This window comes from Salvelinus alpinus, chromosome 25, assembly GCF_045679555.1.
Source record: "Salvelinus alpinus chromosome 25, SLU_Salpinus.1, whole genome shotgun sequence".
NCBI lineage: Eukaryota > Metazoa > Chordata > Actinopteri > Salmoniformes > Salmonidae > Salvelinus > Salvelinus alpinus.
In genome coordinates, this window is record NC_092110.1 from 27,135,356 (window position 1) to 27,156,422 (window position 21,067).

Below are 21,067 nucleotides of genomic sequence, written 5' to 3' on the forward strand. Positions count from 1 at the left end.
AATTTTCTGCGGCAGGGACTGGGAGACTAGACAGGATCGAGGGAAAGATGAATGGAGCAAAGTATAGAGAAATCCATAATAAGAATCTGCTCCAGAGGGCTCAGGACCTCAGACTGGGACGAAGGTTCACCTTCCAACAGGACAACAACCCTAAGCACACAGCCAAGACAACGCTGGAACGGCTTCGGGACAAGTCTCTGAATGTCCTTGAGTGGCCCAGCCAGAGCCCGGACTTGAACTCGATCGAACATCTCTGGAGAGACCTGAAAATAGCTGTGCAGCGACACTCACCATCCAATCTGACAGAGCTCGAGAGGATCTGCAGAGAAGAATGTGAGAAACTCCCCAAATACAGGTGTGCCAAGCTTATAGCGTCATACCCAAGAAGACTCGAGGCTGTAATCATTGACAAAGGTGCTTCAGCAAAGTACTTAGTGAAGGGTCTGAATACTTATGTAAATGTGATATTTCAGTTATTTTTTTTATATATTTTTGTAAACCTGTTTTTGCTTTGTCATTATGGGGTATTGTGTGTAGATTCATGAGGAAAAAAAGTAATATAATTCGTTTTAGAATAAGGCTGTAACATTTTCCACATTATTCCAAAATGTGTAAAAAGTCAAGGGGTCTGAATACTTTCCAAATGCACTGTAATTGTATTTGTGGGGTACAAAGATGAGGTAGTCATTCAAAAATCATGTTAAACACTATTATTGTTCACAGAGTGAGTCCATGCAACTTATGTGACTTTTTAAACTCATTTTTACTCCTGAACTTATTTAGACTTGCCATAACTAATGTGTTGAATACTTATTGACTCAAAAAATGTCAGCTTTTCATTTATTATTAATTTGTAAAATATACACTTTGACATCATGAGGTAGGGCAGTGAAACAAAATCTAAATTTAATCAATTTTATATTCAGCCTGTAATGCAACAAAATGTTGAAAAAGTCATATTTTCTGAAGGCACTATAAAGCCACAGCCTAATCAGGCACTACTTAATGACAATCCATGGCAAACACATACCAAGACTGAGATTAAAAAAAAGCCAGAAGGCTAAGTACATGTGACTACTCACTGGCTTTAGCATAATTTTCCTATTTTATTGTTAGCATGGTAAATAAATATCTCCTGCAGCCTTGTCCCCAGAGATTGATGAGAAGTAAAAGGAAATTAACGTAGAGATTTTCTGTTACATAGGCAAATCGTAGAACCCAGTAGTGAACTTTCAGGCAAACTTGACACAGTAGAGTAACATTGAGGTAAGCCCCCCCCCCCACGCCACGTCTATTTCTATGGGCACAAGCGCTGTTCATGACACAAACTGTTCACATCCCTCTTGTAAGCGGAGAGAACATTTTGCAGGTTTATAGCTTATTTCCTGCAATTCTACACATTTTGTCATGTGGTACAGATTTTTTTCTCAGTTTTACAAAAACTTATTTGGGATCAGTGTCCCTTCCACGGGACGGTTGAGCTAACGTAGGTTTATGTGATTAGCATGAGGTTGTAAGTAACAAGAACATTTCCCAGGACATAGACATATCTGATATTGGCAGAAAGCTTAAATTCTTGTTAATCTAACTGCACTGTCCAGTTTACAGTAGCTATTACAGTGAAATAATACCATGCTATTGTTTGAGGAGAGCGCACAGTTTTGAACATGAAAAGTTATTAATAAACAAATTTGGCACATTTGGGCAGTCTTGATACAACATTTTGAACAGAAATTCATTGGTTCATTGGATCAGTCTAAAACTTTGATCATACACTGCTGCCATCTAGTGGACAACATCTAAATTGCAGCTGGGCTGGAATAATACATTATGGCCTTTCTCTTGCATTTCAAAGATGATGGTACAAAAAAAATACAAAATAACGTTTTTTTCTTCTTCTTTGTATTATCTTTTACCAGATCTATTGTGTTATATTCTCCTTCATTCCTTTCACATTTCCACAAACTTCAAAGTGTTTCCTTTCAAATGGTACCAAGAATATGCATATCCTTGTTTCAGGGTCTGAGTTACAGGCAGTTCGAATTGGGTATGTCATTTTAGGCGAAAATTGATCTTAAGAGGCTCATTTTCTTGCAATTCTATAAACATTTTGCCATGTTTAACATGTATTAATAAGATTTAAGTGACTCAAACACAGTGGTGGAAAGGTTCTTAATTGTCATACTTGAGTAAAAGTGAAGATACCTTAATAGAAAATAACTCAAGTCAAAGTGAAAGTCACCCAGTAAAATACTAGTTGAGTAAAAGTCTAAAAGTATTTGGTTTTAAATATACTTAAGTATCAAAAGTAAATGGAATTTCTAAAATGCACTTAAGTATCATAAGTAAAAGTACAAGTATAAACCATTTCATATTCCTTATATTAAGCAAACCAGACAGCACAATTTTATTTTATTTATTTATTGGCGGATAGCCAGGGGCACACTCCAACAGTCAGACATAATTTACAAACAAAGCATTTGTTTTTAGTGAGTCTGCCAGATCAGAGGCAGTAGGGATAATCAGGGATGTTCTCTTGATAAGTATGTGAATTGGACCATTTTCCTGTCAAAATGTACGAGTACTTTTGGGTGTAAGGGAAAATATATGGAGTAAAAAGTACATTATTTTCTTTAGGAATGTGAAAGTAAGTTGGCAAAAAATATAAAGAGTAAAGTACAGATACCCCCAAAAACTACTTAAGTAGTACTTTAAAATATTTTTACTTAAAAAGTACTTTACACCACTGCTCAAACATTACAACAAAATGAATGGGTTAAAATCGTAGCTGAAAAGCTGATGATGTGGGCTAGTTGATCTGTACATTTCTGACAAGTTATAAATAGCTCTCTAAGGTATGCAATTACTGACATGACAAGAGGAAAACTGATGATGCACTACCCAATTTCGAAATTGCACCTTGTGCATTCTACTCTTCTACATGTGCAACCCCCCCCCCCCCCCCCCCCCCCCACGCAGCCCACAATTTTGGAACCACTGGATTATGCAACCACAACGGCAGTTGATTGATGATACCAATGCTAACCAAATACCAGTGATAGCATCATTCTCTTGAATGATCACTGCTTTTCTTACTCTATAATAAAGAACCAGAAACCCCCTTCCCATCTTTACTGGTGCCTATGTCATTCAGGCCAGTCGGCCCCAGACCAAAAGGATCCGTGGCCACCCAGGTCTCAGTTGTGACGGGGAAACAGATTGGAATGGATCGCTGCCCCACAGGCGAAGAGAAACCCTGAAATGATCACTGTGTGTCTGTCTCATATTCTTCCTGCCAAGCGATTTTTGCTAATTGGAGCAGATGCTATGGCTGCCTCACTGTGCTGTGCTTAAACACTTGTAGCTGAAATCCCTCCCAGAGTTGTCCCAGTAGAGAGTAGACTAGACTAGAAAGCCCAGGCTCCCAGCGCTACATTTTCCATTCTCCTGGACAATGCCAATCCAGTTGATTTATGGCTGGCTCTGCGGACCTACCCACATGAAAGCACCTTTTTTCTTTCAGGCATCGTACAATCTCCATGTTCAACGATGGCAATTAAACATTTTATTTTGGGATACTATAAAATGCTATTATGTGGTAAAACCTCAAACTCAAAATGTAGTACATCACTGCAGTTATAAATAATTGGACAGTGAACACAACAATGTGTTTTATATGCTTTTGATAGGCGTCATTTTTTATTCCAAATTACTGTGATCAAGGTCTTATGCATAATTGCGCATAATGCAACAATGCTTTCTTTTTTTTGGTAATTCTTTCCTTTCTCAAACCATAACAACCGTACATAAAGAAAAGACAAACCGACAAGCACACAGCTACCATACACATTACGTAGTATGTCTCACAACCTCACTCCCCTGCATCCTTCATCCCCTGGAATTTTCCAGTGCTTGCAACACTCTATGCCATATGACCTCAAATTGCAACAATACTGTCTTATATTCCTTGCACATCATCTTTTTGTAATTGTGAAGTCGAGCTAATTTTCTGTAGTGAGGAGCTGTGAAATTGTGCTTAGCTTGGAAAGTAGCCTACTGCTTACTTTATACCGAGAACTTGAGGCTCTCCTTGAAGACATTGTTATAAAATTATAAAATCCCTTTAATCATCTAAGGATCACATACTGTTGTAGAAATAAACTCATTCACCACAGGGTAGAGTCCATTACATTAGGTCTAGCTTCGTGAAACAGGCCCATGAGAGACTGGGCTTGATGTAGAGCATGTGTCAACAAGGAATCAGGAAGCATAAACGCACTAATGATGTCACTAATGAGTGGTGTATCAACACTTAACTTTTCAGCCAGGTGTTAATCAAACTGGACGTGTCTGCCGTACTCCGAGCTGCTCTCTGTCTTCAGCCAAGCCATCATTCAGGACCTATACTGTAAGATGTAAATATTTAAAGGTCCCAAATAGTCATTCTGATTCCCATGTAAAATAGACTTTTGAGTGACTAAAATATCACCCATAATATTTTTGGAGGATAGAAATACTCAACATTTTAAAATATATTTCTCTCTCATGGCTAACTACAAGGAAGTTTGAAAAGACAGTCTGAGTGGGCGGGGAGCTGATTATTTAGATACTGTTAGCACTTGTTGGCATATAGCAACACCCTAAAATAATAGGCTTTAGATGAGGCAGGTGAACCTGCAGCCACAGTTCTTCAATAACACTTCACATGAGATATTCTCTAAGCGTTACTGGGACATGGCTCAGAATATACACTACCGTTCAAAAGTTGGGGTCACTTAGAAATGTCCATGCTTTGAAAGAAAAGCAAATTTTTTTGTCCATTCAAATATATTCAAATTGATCAGAAATACAGTGTAGACATTGTTCATGTTGTAAATGACTATTGTAGATGGAAATGGCTGATTTTTTATGGAATATCTACACAGGCGTACAGAGGCCCACTATCAGCAACCATCACTCCTGTGTTCCAATGGCACGTTGTGTTAGCTAATCCAAGCTTATCATTTGAAAAGGCTAATTGATCTTTAGAAAACCCTTTTGCAATTATGTTAGCACAGCTGAAAACTGTTGTTCTGATTTAAAGAAGCAATAAAACTGGCCTTCTTTAGACTAGTTGAGTATCTGGAGCATCAGCATTTGTGGGTTCGATTACAGGCTCAAAATGTCTAGAAACAAAAAACTTTCTTCTGAAACGTTGTACGAGATCTTCAGTTTCTTGGCAATTTCTTGCATGGAATAGCCTTCATTTCTCAGATCAGGAATAGACTGACGAGTTTCAGATAAAAGTTATTAGTTTCGGCCGGTGCAAAACACTCCTACATGGGATCCCGGATGAGTTTAATTGAAACCCCTCAATGATTTGGATGTTGTTTTACCTGGGTGCACCTTGTGTAGTAACCGCATCCCCTGACTACTTTTCACTTGTGGGTGGAGACTTCAGATTTTCTGGGAACACACTGAAAAGTAACACATTTGGATCATAATAATGACGAGAATTTATTCTACATGCATGTTTGAAACAGCGATGCTGTCAGTCGAGCCTGGTCAGTTGTCTGATGCTAGCATGCATTTGCACACTTGCAGTGTTAGCTATCTAACGTTAGCAATCTATGTTTTGTGTAAGAAAGTATGATATTGTGGTGCATGAACTGGTCATATGTGTTAGCTAACGTTAGTCTTACGTTGGATAACGTTAGCTGGCTATCAGAGCAGCCAAGGACGTTCGCTAGGGTATTTGTGCATATTTGTTTGTGCTCTGATTACACGTAAGTGTCTAGGTCAGCAGTTTACACATGACTTCAGCCTTATATGAAAAACCTTACTTGGCAGAATATACCTAGCTTTCCTCGCTTGTTGGTTAGCTACCAAGCTAATGTTAGCTCTTATCTGACTGGTATAAAGTTACTTTAGCTAGCTACCTAGCTAATCAAAAACAACCACATTCATTGGCTAGTTACCATTCTTTGCCTGTTTGTTAGCTAGCTACAGAGACTAGCTGCTGAACTTTGGACAAGCAACCTAACGTAAGCTAACATTAGCTAGCTTCCTAGCTAATCAAAATATCTGTTTTGTATTTTTTGATCAACTTCAGCTTGAATACCACCATATAGCTAGCTATATACAGTAGCCTAGATTTGTTCACATACACTTCTTATGACTGGCAGCATGGTGCAAGCAGCTGTGTTAGAACTCTGAGCTTCCGCAAAAAAATATTTTTGTTTTGTCAAATGCTACAAAAAGCTAGCAAATTGTTGGTTTTAATGGCCAGAAGTTATCACGCGAGAGCAATAAATGATACATTTAATCAACACGGTTGCCCCAAACGGATTCAGTCCGAAAGGTGGCATGTCTAATGGGCACTTTATGGATGCTGTAGTCTCGTTTTTATCTGAAGCCTAGATAGTTGATTTGCGAAGTGTCATATTGGCTTAGATTGAGCTTCAATCAATCCCTATAATGGAGGTGGCTTCTCTGTGGCAACAAGTTATATATTTGGTTCACCTCATTTCTTATTCTATGGTCTGTGAGGTTCTGGCCCTTCCTCATGTTAGTCTTCCATCTCTCACACCAAGACAAAGCAAAGCAGTCCAAGCATCCCCAATGAGATGAGAGAATCTGGCTTGCGCAGGTGACATAAGTGGACACAATTTATTACAGTACTCACAATACTGTGGTAATAAGGATGGCTATCATTTTGAAGTATTGGCCCCATGGGAGTTTTTCATCTTTTACCAGGCAGAGGCGGCAGGAAGCCTAGTGGTTAGAGCGTTGGACTAGTAACCGAAAGGTTGCAAGATCGAATCCCCGAGCTGACAAGGTAAACATCTGTCGTTCTGCCCCTGAACAAGGCAGTTAACCCACTGTTCCTAGGCCGTCATTGAAAATAAGAATTTGTTCTTAACTGACTTGCCTAGTTAAATAAAGGTAAAAAAGGAGTGTCATGACTTGTTTGTCAACACAGATTGTGACATTAATTATATTCATAATTAGTAGCATAGTAGGCTAAAGAGGAATCACACTTGTCTACAGAATGTATATATATATGCAGATATTAGACTATCACGCTACAAAGATCTGAGATCTGTCAACACCCTGTCACTCAAGAATAGAGCAAGATACTGTACTTTAGACAGGGTTTTGTTTAAAATGGGTCTGTATACCACGTGTCTCCCAGCCAGTGAAATAGATACATTACATAGAAGGGTAGCGGACCCACTATATGGCACATGGAAAATTAATTTCCTCTGGCAGCAGACCATGGAGTCAGTGTGTTTTGGTTAGTAGAGATCTTTGATGAGGAACATGCTCTTTGCCGTCTTCAGCCTGGTGGGTTATTTTAAGCGTCTCATGCGACATGACTCAACCCACTGGGCACACACGGGTTGAATCAACATGGTTTCCAATGTTTGGAGGTGTACTTCCTGTAATTATTCTCATCTGTAAAAATCATTTGATGAGCAGAGTGAAGCTTGCCAATACTATAGTTCCTGAATATTCCCTGGGAAAATATTCCCTGTATGTGACTTGATTGTGATTTGCTGAAGTATAGTATAGACTGCTCATATCATCACCTGGATACTTAGACAAAACAATGTATTTTTGAGACATTTTTATATCACACTTAAATTATTGTTGTATTTCAATGGCAAATGTATGCACTCGCTGATTTAAAAGCCATAATTCAATTAACTTTATTTGCACAGTTAAGGCGTAACAAACTCAATGTGCACAGGCCAGTTCAAAACAGATGTGATGCATTTGCTGAGCTTTTGTCGTGCAGTACACTTGGCCAGTTGGAAGGGATTGTAAGGGGGTCATTTGACAGCAATATTGTATCTCCTCAAATGGAAAGAGGATGCAATGATTGTCAGATTGAATACCTCTGGCAACATTTCATTCGCGATTGAACTGTAAACCACAGCCCTCGGCCAGTATATGTTGCCCACTAAGGTTTATTGTTGGTACTTGAATCGCCTCTAACTCAGAGAAAATAGTGTTTAACCTTAGGGGGAGTGTGCTAGAAGAGGCTACATCAACATAATGTGAATATTTTAAGGGAAATGTCATTCAAAAAAGTTGGTGGTGGCAAGTCTGGAAATTATATTTATTTTACTCCTGTGCCAACTCATTATAACCTTCTCACAGAAAAGTGATTTTCTCAGCTGTGAAGGTCCATGAGGCACCACAAGTCTGGCTTCTAACAAATGGGTCCTGCTTAATTTCCATCGCTACTTGACACCTGACACTGAAATTACATTTATCACACTTATATCCCCGTTGAGAGACTGCTAAATTCAGCATAGCAAAAAAGCTGTACAGCAATGTATTCAGATACAAAGAATGTTTAATCAAGTAAAAACTATGGCTTTAAGGTTTACACTAGTAGGTAGAATAGCATTCCGTCATCTTCATCTGGGAGTCTAAGGTATGTTTTTACTGGGAAGGGCGGATTGGTCAGGAAGGCTAGGAGCAGCCCTATAAACACAAAATGATACAGCAGGAAACACGTCTTCTGCAATATTACGTAACAGGACTTAAATGTGGATTTTACATACTTTCACTCTCTTGAAATATTCTTTGCCACAACCCAAATGTGAATATTTCAAGCTTGACTTCCGTATTACTTATATAGTTGACAATTTATGGCAAAGAATAATGTACACGGTTAGCCGGTTACATTTTTCACTAACTTACTGTATTAATCAACAGTATGCTACTGAATACAGTAGAAGGCGCAGTAAAATACCATAATTTGTTTTCCAGCACACTGTAAGAGCTTAGTGTAATTTTAACAGTAAAACCCTGAAGAATGCACATTAAATACCGCAAATGTGTTTTAGAGTATTAAGTATGGTGCATTGTGGGAATTTTGTTGGCGGGGAAAGAGTCTCTGGCTCATTAACATATATATTTTTTTAACACTTCTGACCTTAAGGCACTACAGAGGGTAGTGCGTACGGCCCAGTACATCACTGGGGCCAAGCTTCCTGCCATCCAGGACCTCTATACCAGGCGACGTTAGAGGACGGCTCTAAACATTGTCAAAGACTCCAGCCACCCTAGTCATAGATGGTTCTCTCTGCTACCGCATGTCAAGCGGTACCGGAGGGCCAAGTCGAGGTCCAAAAGACCTTAACAGCTTCTACCCCCAAGCCATAAGACACCGGAACAGCTAATCAAAGGGCTACCCAGACCCCTCTTTTACGCTGCTGCTACTCTCTGTTTATTATCTATGCATAGTCACTTTAACTCTACCTACATGTACATATTACCCCGCACATTGACTCTGTACCGGTACCCCATGTACAGTGGGGAGAACAAGTATTTGATACACTGCTGATTTTGCAGATTTTCCTACTTACAAAGCATGTAGAGGTCTGTAATTTTTATCATAGGTACACTTCAACTGTGAGAGACGGAATCTAAAACAAAAATCCCGAAAATCACATTGTATGATTTTTAAGTAATTAATTAGCATTTTATTGCATGACATAAGTATTTGATACATCAGAAAAGCAGAACTTAATATTTGGTACAGAATCCTTTGTTTGCAATTACAGAGATCATACGTTTCCTGTAGTTCTTGACCAGGTTTGCACACACTGCAGCAGGGATTTTGGCCCACTCCTCCATACAGACCTTCTCCAGATCCTTCAGGTTTCGGGGCTGTCGCTGGGCAATACGGACTTTCAGCTCCCTCCAAAGATTTTCTATTGGGTTCAGGTCTGGAGACTGGCTAGGCCACTCCAGGACCTTGAGATGCTTCTTACGGAGCCACTCCTTAGTTGCCATGGCTGTGTGCTTCGTGTCGTTGTCATGCTGGAAGACCCAGCCACGACCCATCATCAATGCTCTTACTGAGGGAAGGAGGTTGTTGGCTAAGATCTCGCAATACATCGCCCCATCCATCCTCCCCTCAATACGGTGCAGTCGTCCTGTCCCCTTTGCAGAAAAGCATCCCCAAAGAATGATGTTTCCACCTCCATGCTTCACGGTTGGGATGGTGTTCTTGGGGTTGTACTCATCCTTCTTCTTCCTCCAAACACGGCGAGTGGAGTTTAGACCAAAAAGCTCTATTTTTGAATCATCAGACCACATGACCTTCTCCCATTCCTCCTCTGGATCATCCAGATGGTCATTGGCAAACTTCAGACGGGCCTGGACATGCGCCTGCTTGAGCAGGGGGACCTTGTGTGCGCTGCAGGATTTTAATCCATGACGGCGTAGTGTGTTACTAATGGTTTTCTTTGAGACTGTGGTCCCAGCTCTCTTCAGGTCATTGACCAGGTCCTGCCGTGTAGTTCTGGGCTGATCCCTCACCTTCCTCATGATCATTGATGCCCCACGAGGTGAGATCTTGCATGGAGCCCCAGACCGAGGGTGATTGACCATCATCTTGAACTTCTTCTATTTTCTTCTATTTTCTAATAATTGCGCCAACAGTTGTTGCCTTCTCACCAAGCTGCTTGCCTATTGTCCTGTAGCCCATCCCAGCCTTGTGCAGGTCTACAATTTTATCCCTGATGTCCTTACACAGCTCTCTGGTCTTGGCCATTGTGGAGAGGTTGGAGTCTGTTTGATTGAGTGTGTGGACAGGTGTCTTTTATACAGGTAACGAGTTCAAACAGGTGCAGTTAATACAGGTAATGAGTGGAGAACAGGAGGGCTTCTTAAAGAAAAACTAACAGGTCTGTGAGAGCCGGAATTCTTACTGGTTGGTAGGTGATCAAATACTTATGTCATGCAATAAAATGCAAATGAATTACTTAAAAATCATACAATGTGATTTTCTGGATTTTTGTTTTAGATTCCGTCTCTCACAGTTGAAGTGTACCTATGATAAAAATTACAGACCTCTACATGCTTTGTAAGTAGGAAAACCTGCAAAATCGGCAGTGTATCAAATACTTGTTCTCCCCACTGTATATACACTGCTCAAAAAAATAAAGGGAACACTAAAATAACACATCCTAGATCTGAATGAAATATTCTTATTAAATACTTTTTTCTTTACATAGTTGAATGTGCTGACAACAAAATCACACAAAAACTTTCAATGGAAATCAAATTTATCAACCCATGGAGGTCTGGATTTGGAGTCACACTCAAAATTAAAGTGGAAAACCACACTACATGCTGATCCAACTTTGATGTAATGTCCTTAAAACAAGTCAAAATGAGGTTCAGTAGTGTGTGTGGCCTCCACGTGCCTGTATGACCTCCCTACAACGCCTGGGCATGCTCCTGATGAGGTGGCGGCTGGTCTCCTGAGGGATCTCCTCCCAGACCTGGACTAAAGCATCCGCCAACTCCTGGACAGTCTGTGGTGTGGCGTTGGTGGATGGAGCGAGACATGATGTCCCAGATGTGCTCAATTGGATTCAGGTCTGGGGAACGGGCGGGCCGGTCCATAGCATCAATGCCTTCCTCTTGCAGGAACTGCTGACACACTCCAACCACATGAGGTCTAGCATTGTCTTGTATTAGGAGGAACCCAGGGCCAACCGCACCAGCATATGGTCTCACAAGGGGTCTGAGGATCTCATCTCGGTACCTAATGGCAGTCAGGCTACCTCTGGCGAGCACATGGAGGGCTGTGCGGCCCCACAAAGAAATGCCACCCCACACCATGACTGACCCACCGCCAAACCGGTCATGCTGGAGGATGTTGCAGGCAGCAGAACGTTCTCCACGGCGTCTCCAGACTCTGTCACGTGCTCAGTGTGAACCTGCTTTCATCTGTGAAGAGCACAGGGCGCCAGTGGCGAATTTGCCAATCTTGGTGTTCTCTGGCAAATGCCAAACGTCCTGCACGGTGTTGGGCTGTAAGCACAACCCCCACCTGTGGACGTCGGGCCCTCATACCACCCTCATGGAGTCTGTTTCTGACCGTTTGAGCAGACACATGCACATTTGTGGCCTGCTGGAGGTCATTTTGCAGGGCTCTGGCAGTGCTCCTCCTGCTCCTCCTTGCACAAAGGCGGAGGTAGCGGTCCTGCTGCTGGGTTGTTGCCCTCCTACGGCCTCCTCCACGTCTCCTGATGTACTGGCCTGTCTCCTGGTAGCGCTGTCAGGGTCGTCTGTCTCTGTGACTTTCAGCTTCCACCCGTTACAGATTCCCTCTTTCTTTATGGATGGGTAGTGAGAGCAGACTGCTGAGCGCCATGCAGTTGGCTGGTCAGTGAGAAAGATGAGATTAGTCACATCACCGTTTTTTATAGAAGTCTGGGAAAAGTGTTTCTGGCCTCTCTTTTAGTAGTTTCTGTTTAAAATCTTTCCTTGTTTTTGGCCTCTGGAGGGTAGAGAAGGGATTGAGCGCTGAGGGGGAGTTGGGACATGGTGCCTGTGGGCTCTGCTTCTGCTGCTCTGTTCTGCTGATGCTGCACCGTTGCCACGGCAACCAGTTTTGTTTGTCTGCTGCTGTTGCTAGCTAGCTCTAATTTAGCTTTAAAAGAAAATGCATAAAAGAGTGCCTCCATGCTCTGGACACTACGCTGACAGACACAGCAAACCTTCTTGCCACAGCTCACATTGATGTGCCATCCTGGATGAGCTGTACTACCTGAGCCACTTGTGTGGGTTGTAGACTCCGTCTCATGCTACCACTAGAGTGAAAGCACTGCCAGCATTCAAAAGTGACCAAAACATCAGCCAGGAAGCATAGGAAGTGGTCTGTGGTCACCACCTGCAGAACCACTCCTTTATTGGGGGTGTCATGCTAATTGCCTATAATTTCCACCTGTTGTCTATTCCATTTGCACAACAGCATGTGAAATTTATTGTCAATCAGTGTTGCTTCCTAAGTGGACAGTTTGATTTCACAGAAGTGTGATTGACTTGGAGTTACATTGTGTTGTTTAAGTGTTCCCTTTATTTTTTTGAGCACTGTATTGTTATTTTACAGCTGCTGTTGAATTATTTGTTACTTATTTTCAATTTTTTAACACTTGTTTTTCTTAACTGCATTGTTGTTTGAGGGCTTGTAAGTAAGCGTTTCACTGTAAGGTCTAAACCTGTATTTGTCGCATGTGTCGTGTCTTTGGCTATGCCGGATTAATTGCTATGACATGCTATTCTATAAAATACTTTCTCCGTAATTAATATCACCTGATTGAGCTAATCGGGTACATGTAATTAACTAGAGAGTCGGGCACCACGAAATAATATTTATAGAGCAGTTATCTTCCGAATAAACTCTTAAAGATTTAGCAATATTTTACATCAATAGCAGTCAACATCGTCATCTTTCTTCAGTCTCATATTCTGAAAGTTGTAAATTATTGGTTATCTGCAAGAATCCTGGCTAACAAGTTGAATCAGCAATACAAAATTGGGTTTAATTATTTATTTACTAAATACCTAACGAATCACACATACACAATTAAATCATAACTAACTCTGTCCTTTGAAGAATGTCTCTGGTCACTGGATACGTTGTAGTAACGTCGTTGTGTAGTAGACGGGATACTCTGACTGTCCTTCCTAACCTGCGTTTGTAGCAGCTGTTGCTAACTCAACGGCTAGGAGGTATCACTTCTGTAGTGAATATGAGTTCAAAGTTCATACCATTCACAACCAAAGTTCATGCTGATGTTGGCTTAGTTCTGTAGTTATTATCTGAACCATGGGATCGTCACCCTCATCTCCTCGGAACAGAAGGTTATATTTTTGTCAATGGCTTTATATAGTGGAGGGAGAGGGGTGTGTCTGAAAAGTTTGTAACCCATGTCTCTTCACAGGGGCGGGCCACTGGTTGAGCAGAGGCCCAAACTTATGAAAACCCAAATCTCTCATTTGGAAGCTAAAATTACATTTCATCTCTTCACAAATAATTTCATATTCAAACATTTGAATTAAACAACAATTCCATGTGAATCCGATACCTCTGTTTAGACTTTCCACAGTAGAGTTTATGTCATTCTATCATTGATGAGAATGTGTCAGAGGGCAACCGAACTGACATAATATACCTTAAGTACCACCGCATATGTTCAGTTTGTCGGATTACCAGAATATAGTTCATTTCCCCCCAACTTCTTATGTTCCCAGAATATCTATGTTAACCGAAGGGGCTTTCTAATGTCACATCAGTAGAGTAGGGAGGGGGGAAAGAGGTATTTATGACTGTCATAAACCTACCCCCAGGCCAACGTCATGACACATGTGACATAAGATTTGATTAATAGTCACTTTTACTATGTTGCATTGTGTGTGTCATTGCTCTGGCATCAAGTTATCAATCTGGCCCGGTATCCTGGAAGGATATTGACATCATGCCGTCAGAGGATGCCTGGTTGTTCTTTAAAAGTAATTTTCTCACCATCTTAAATAAGCATGCCCCATTCAATTTAAAAAAATATATTTATATAATTAATGACAGATATAGCCCATGGTTCACTCCAGACCTGACTGCCCTCGACCAGCACAAAAACATCCTGTGGCGTACTGCACTAGCATCGAATAGTCCCCGCGATATGCAACTTTTCAGGGAAGTCGGGAACCAATACACAGTCAGTTAGGAAAGCAAAGGCTACCTTTTTTTGCATCCTGTAGCTCTAACTCCCAAAAGGTGTGACACTAAAGTCCATGGAGAATAAGAGCACCTCCTACCCACTGCACTGAGGCTAGGAAACACTGTCACCACCGATAAATCCACAATAATCAAGAATTTCAATAATTTCTTTATGGCTGGCCATGCTTTCCTCCCGACTACCCCAGCCAACAGCTCCGCAGCTACTTGCCCAAGCCTCCCCAGCTTCTCCTTCAACCAAATCCAGATGGCAGATGTTCTGAAAGAGCTGCAAAACCTGGACCCATACAAATCAGCGGGGCTAGACAATCTGGACCCTCTCTTTCTAAAATGATCTGCCGCCATTGTTGCAACCCCTATTACTAGTCTGTTCAACCTCTCTTTCGTATCATCCAAGATTCCTAAAGATTGGAAAGCTGCCCCGGTCATGACACTCTAGACCCAAACTGTTACAGAGCTATATCCATCCTTCCCTGCCACGTTAACAGATCACTGACCATTTAAAATCCCACCTTACCTTCTCTGTGCAATCTGGTTTCAGAGCTGGTCACGGGTGCACCTCAGCCACGCTCAAGGTACTAACCGATATCATAACCACCATCGATTTTAAAAGACAGTACTGTGCAGCCGTTTTCATTGCCCTGGCCAAGGCTTTCAACTCTGTCAATCACCGTATTCTTATCGGCAGACTCAACTTGGTATCTCAAATGACTGCCTCGCCTGGTTCACCAACTACTTCTCAGATAGTTCAGTGTGTCAAATCGGAGGCCCTGTTGTCCGGACCTCTGGCTGTCTCTGGGGCTACCACAGTTTTCAATTCTTGGGCCGACTCTTTTCTCTGTATATCAACGATGTCGCTCTTGCTGCGGGTGTTTCCTTGATCCACCTCTACACAAACGACACCATTCTGTATACACTGGCCCTTCTTTGGACACTGTTAACAAACCTCCAAACAAGCTTCAATGCAATACAACACTCTTCCCGTGGCCTCCAACTGCTCTTAAATGCTAGTAAAACTAAATGCACGCTCTTCAACCGAACGATGCCTGCATCCTCCCGCCCGACTAGCATCACTACACTGGACGGTTCTGACTTAGAATATGTGGACAACTACAAATAGCTAGGTGTCTGGTTAGACTGTAAACTCTCCTTCCAGACTCATATTAAGCAACTCCAATCCAAAATTACATCTAGAATTGGCTTCCTATTTCGCAACAAAGCCTCCTTCACTCACGCTGCCAAACATGCCCTCTTAAAACTGACTATCCTACCGATCCTTGACTTCGGCGATGTCCTTTACAAAATAGCCTCCGACAATACTCAGCAAACTGGATGCAGTCTGTCAGTGCCATCCGTTTTGTCACCCAAGCCCCATATATTCGAACTTCTAATTTTAAAAATGAATCTCTCCAGAAATAAGTCTCTCACTGTTGCCGCCTGCTACCGACCCCCCTCAGCTCCCAGCTGTGCCCTGGACACCATCTGTGAATTGATCGCCCCCCATCTAGCTTCAGAGTTTGTTCTGTTAGGTGACCTAAACTGGGATATGCTTAACACCCCGGCAGTCCTACAATCTAAGCTAGATGCCCTCAATCTCACACAAATCAACAAGGAACCCACCAGGTACAACCCTAAATCCGTAAACATGGGCACCCTAATAGACATTATCCTGACCAACTTGCCCTCCAAATACACCTCTGCTGTCTTCAATCAAGATCTCAGCGATCACTGCCTCATTGCCTGTATCCGCTACGGGTCCGCGGTCAAACGACCACCCCTCATCACTGTCAAACGCACCCTAAAACACTTCTGCGAGCAGGCCTTTCTAATCGACCTGGCCCGAGTACCCTGGAAGGATATTGACCTCATCCCGTCAGTTGAGGATGCCTGGTCATTCTTTAAAAGTTACTTCCTCACCATATTAGACAAGCATGCTCCGTTCAAAAAATGCAGAACTAAGAACAGATATAGCCCTTGGTTCACTCCAGACCTGACTGCCCTCGACCAGCACAAAAACATCCTGTGGCGAACTGCAATAGCATCGAAGAGTCCCCGCGATATGCAACTGTTCAGGGAAGTCAGGAACCAATATACGCAGTCAGTCAGGAAAGCAAAGGCCAGCTTTTTCAAGCAGAAATTTGCATCCTGTAGCTCTAACTCCAAAAAGTTCTGGGATACTGTAAAGTCCATGGAGAAAAAGAGCACCTCCTCCCAGCTGCCCACTGCACTGAGGCTAGGTAACACGGTCACCACCGATAAATCCGTGATAATCGAAAACTTCAACAAGCATTTCTCAACGGCTGGCCATTCCTTCCTCCTGGCGACTCCAACCTTGGCCAACAGCTCCGCCCCCCCCCGCTGCTACTCGTCCAAGCCTCCCCAGCTTCTCCTTTACCCAAATCCAGATAGCAGATGTTCTGAAAGAGCTGCAAAACCTGGACCCATACAAATCAGCTGGGCTTGACAATCTGGACCCCCTATTTCTGAAACTGTCCGCCGCCATTGTCGCACCCCCTATTACCAGCCTGTTCAACCTCTCCTTCGTATCATCTGAGATCCCCAAGCCGTCTTCATCGACCTGGCCAAGGCTTTCGACTCTGTCAATCACCATATTCTTATCGGCAGACTCAGTAGCCTCGGTTTTTCTAATGACTGCCTTGCCTGGTTCACCAACTACTTTGCAGACAGAGTTCAGTGTGTCAAATCGGAGGGCATGTTGTCCAGTCCTCTGGCAGTCTATATGGGGGTACCACAGGGTTCAATTCTCGGGCCGACTCTTTTCTCTGTATATATCAATGATGTTGCTCTTGCTGCGGGCGATTCCCTGATCCACCTCTACGCAGACGACACCATTCTGTATACTTCTGGCCCTTCCTTGGACACTGTGCTATCTAACCTCCAAACGAGCTTCAATGCCATACAACACTCCTTCCGTGGCCTCCAACTGCTCTTAAACGCTAGTAAAACCAAATGCACGCTTTTCAACCGTTCGCTGCCTGCACCCGCACGCCCGACTAGCATCACCACCCTGGACGGTTCCGACCTAGAATATGTGGACATCTATAAGTACCTAGGTGTCTGGCTAGACTGCAAACTCTCCTTCCAGACTCATATCAAACATCTCCAATCCAAAATCAAATCTAGAGTCGGCTTTCTATTTCGCAACAAAGCCTCCTTCACTCACGCCGCCAAACTTACCCTAGTAAAACTGACTATCCTACCGATCCTCGACTTCGGCGATGTCATCTACAAAATAGCTTCCAATACTCTACTCAGCAAACTGGATGCAGTTTATCACAGTGCCATCCGTTTTGTCACTAAAGCACCTTATACGACCCACCACTGCGACCTGTATGCCCTAGTCGGCTGGCCCTCGCTACATGTTCGTCGTCAGACCCACTGGCTCCAGGTCATCTACAAGGCTATGCTAGGTAAAGTGCCGCCTTATCTCAGTTCACTGGTCACGATGGCTACACCCACCCGTAGCACGCGCTCCAGCAGGTGTATCTCACTGATCATCCCTAAAGCCAAAACCTCATTTGGCCGCCTTTCCTTCCAGTTCTCTGCGGCCTGCGACTGGAACGAATTGCAAAAATCTCTGAAGTTGGAGACTTTTATCTCCCTCAACAACTTTAAACATCTGCTATCTGAGTAGCTAACCGATCGCTGCAGCTGTACATAGTCCATCGGTATATAGCCCACCCAATTTACCTACCTCACCCCCATACTGCTTTTATTTATTTACTTTTCTGCTCTTTTGCACACCAGTATCTCTACTTGCCCATGATCATCTGATGATTTATCACTCCAGTGTTAATCTGCTAAATTGTAATTATTCGATTTATTGCCTACCTCCTCATGCCTTTTGCACACATTGTATATAGATTCTCTTTTTTTCTACCATGTTATTGACTTGTTTATTGTTTACTCCATGTGTAACTCTGTGTTGTTGTCTGTTCACACTGCTATGCTTTATCTTGGCCAGGTCGCAGTTGCAAATGAGAACTTGTTCTCAACTAGCCTACCTGGTTAAATAAAGGTGAAATAAAAAATAAATAAAAAAATATCACCCACCACTGCGACCTGTATGCTCTCGTCGGCTGGCCCTCGCTACATATTTGTCCCCAAACCCAGTGGCTCCAGGTCATCTATAAGTCTTTGCTAGGTAAAGCTCTGCCTTATCTCAGCTCACTGGTCATCATAGCAACACCCACCCGTAGCAAGCGCTCTTTTGCACACCAGTATTTGTACTTGCACATCATCTGCACATCTATCACTCCAGTGTTAATTTGCTAAATTGTAATTACTTCGCCACTATGGCCTATTTATTGCCTTACCTCCTTACTACATTTGCACACACTGTATAAACATTTTTGTATTGTTATTGACTGTACTTTTGTTTATCCCATGTAACTCCCCCCCCCCCCCCCCCCCCCGCACTGCTTTGCTTTATCTTGGCCCGGTCGCAGTTGTAAATGAGAACTTGTTCTCAACTGGCCTACCTGGTTAAATAAAGGTGAAATAAAGTTATCGTGAATATCTCAGTATAAGGACAAGAGCACCCGCTAAATGAAAACATGCAAAGAACACTGGGTAATATGTTGCTGCATTGGTAATTCCAGTAATATACTCTAAATTAGATTACAGTAACATATTTGGTACTGTAAAATGGATTATAGTAGCTGTACTGTAAAATAAATGACAACTTACTGCCAGTAAGTTACTGTAAATTTAACAAGAAAAGTTGTACAGTTTAAGAAACTGCCATTGCATCCAGACCTCTGATTTCTATCTAGTGCAACTTTAACTCTTTATGCAGTATAGACTGATTTTCCTATTGCTATTAATTCATGTCATTTAGAGGGTTCACAGTTTTATGTGAGAATGCACAGAAATGGTGAAAACATCAAATTGGATTTGTCAGCTGCTTCGTAAACAACAGGTGTAGGCTAACAGTAAAATACACAATGAGTAATGATATCTTGGCTATATACATCGAGAGTACCGAGTTGATGAAATCCAACTGTGCACAACGTCATTGGACACTGTCTGGTGTACCATGGGCTGACTCGCTCAAGTTGGGTGGGCTCTGGGCAGTTATCTCCCTGTCACTCATCTGGTGTGATGTGTTTTGATTGGGAGACATCACCCAGAAGGACTGATGGAGGCAGGTCTCTGCGTTCTCTCGCTTCACTGCACTGTCAGCAAGCATTGCAAATGTAGCCACATGCTCATTGGTTCAACTGGATGTATCTCTTTGTGTGTGATGGCTGTTTGCTTTTGTTTTCTGATGTATTTGTGTGGGGGGGGAAGAGATGCTAGAGGGGAAAAATGACGAAAGACTACCAGTACGGTCAAAGAAAATTGAGTGGGTGTATTCCTTAATGATATTTTCAAATCCACAATAAGGCAGTATTATGCGGCAATAAAGCGTTGTGTAGATTTAGAACACATTTGTGACCAAACAACCTGAATATTATAGGTCTGCATTAAGATATGAGTGTAAAACAGGTTGTTGTTGCAGGGATGGAATACAGACCCTCTTGAATGCATGAGTGTTTCGCTTGAAGTGGATGAATTCTTGAAACAGCCTGGGGATGATGGATGCCAATGCATAGGAAGTTTCATCTGCTGTTAATTACACCAGAACAGAGGAGTTTATTTTTCAAAACCTCGGGTGCTGAGAGACGAAATGGAAAGCAGAATCCTGACAAGTGTGTGAACTAAAGCGTTGGAAGGTCTGTGTTCATCTCATTTCTCCTCTCCGTTGTTTTCTGCATGGTTACTATCTTGGAACGCCATACCAGGACATTAGCGGAATGTTGGAGGAGATGGCAAACGTCTTATAGATGCATATCAAGGATTCAGAATGTGCAATCCTAATCTGATGACCTGGAGGACATGGTCCTGTGTAACCTCGTCCCCAGGCTCAATTGCTACCACATGGAGAGTCGGCTGGTGGACCAGATTAGGTCCTGTGTACTGACATATGTTGTATTTATAGTGCCACACAATGTTTTACAGGTCAATCAGTACCAAGCATACTAGCCTCTCTGTTCAGTGTCCTTTTGGATCATCAGGGTTACAGGTATACATTGCCTGATCAGGTGAATGAAAACAGATGTGGTAGTACGGAGGTCCATCTGGACGGAGAGAAATTCTTAATGTAAACCTCCAAGAGAAGCAGAGGTGGTCCTTTCATGTTCTGTAAAGAGAGGTTTAAACAGATCAAGCCCAAGTAAACCCAAATACCAGGAACCATTGAACATAGGCTATTCAGCCTCTCCATTTCATTTATCTTAATGCAGCATAAACCCTTGAGTTGAATGATTGTGCTTTAAGCGATGTGGTCAAAGATGGTTGATGAATCAGGGGCATAGGGACATTAAGCAAGTTCCCTATTTGGCATGTCAGTTAGGTGACTGATTGTTCACACAATGTACATGGCCGTGCTTTCATTGGAAATGTCTGGTAAATCTACGAGTAACATGGCTCAACAATTACAAAACGGATCCTGAAGTGATCCTGAAATGAACC